The 1,044-nt window shown below is 45.3% G+C and overlaps 1 protein-coding gene across 1 annotated transcript in view; it reads right to left on the bottom strand.

Moving 5' to 3' along the window:
- The window catches only part of LOC118421818 (cation channel sperm-associated protein subunit beta-like), a 10,761-nt gene that overhangs the window by 4,102 nt on the left and 5,615 nt on the right, over positions 1–1,044 (bottom strand). The window lies entirely within an intron of this gene.

Genomic DNA, 1,044 nt, shown 5'->3' with positions numbered 1-1,044 from the left:
AGTAGGATACTGCCATAAAGTCTGAGAGTTCTTTTATAGCATTATCACTATAGAAAAGTATAAAACTGATGATTTGAACAGCCTGCTAACAATCAATATTTGGAAGCTGATGATAGGTAGTAAATGCATTATGGGATGATTCTTTAACTCTCCTCCCAGAATACTGAGCTGCGCCGGGAGCTGACAGAACACCGCAACAAAATCGCCGTCCTCAACCAGCGCGTAGACGAGCTGACCTTCTCCGAGACCTTCCTACCCAAGAGTGACCTTGTCCACACATATGACCTTGACCACGACGACGATGGTGACCACTCTTCCATCTCCAACAGCCCTGCGACATCCTTACTCTCCCTAAATCTACAAAACCTGGACTTGAACGGGACGAGAAAGTCTTTAGATTTCCAAGACACGGCAAAGCCATCCAAGGATGATTTCAATCCACACAAAACACAGTCGCCACTCACCAATGGGCTCACATCCAACAAAGATGCAGCAGATCAGGTCAAAGCCAAACCTAAGAAGAAGTCGAGAGCGCCGGTGGACAACCCGCTGAAGATAGTGGAGTCGGACGACTCTGACAAATACGAGTGGGACTTTGAGAAGGCAGTAGAGGATGATGATGATGATGATGAGAAGCTGGAAGAGAAGATCCCGGTGATCCCACACCCGCGCTGGGATGAGTTTGATGAAGATGAAGACGTCAGCGTCACAGAGAAGAAGTTCAAGAGGACAGAGTTGTACATCGACATGAGCAGCTCTGGCGATGGCTCACATTCCGATAAGTCTGACGAGGTGTAGAGACTGATGTACAGAGAGGTTTCTTTTTACGACATGATGTTTTAGTAGTTGCAAGGATTCCTGCTGAGAGGAACTGTATTCAAGTCCTTCCTACACCATATTATTCCATTAGGTCACATACATGTAGTTGTGCAAGCATTACAGGCGAAAAGTCTGCTGGTAGTACACACAATGTTTTCTTTACAACAATGTGGTTTTTTAGTAGTCTGATTACATGGTTTGCTTTTCATAGATTGCTAGATCTTG

The sequence above is a fragment of the Branchiostoma floridae genome, chromosome 8, assembly GCF_000003815.2.
Source record: "Branchiostoma floridae strain S238N-H82 chromosome 8, Bfl_VNyyK, whole genome shotgun sequence".
Classification (NCBI taxonomy): Eukaryota; Metazoa; Chordata; class Leptocardii; order Amphioxiformes; family Branchiostomatidae; genus Branchiostoma; species Branchiostoma floridae.
The sequence above is the reverse complement of the archived record's forward strand: the minus strand, read 5'-3'. Positions and strand labels throughout refer to the sequence as shown.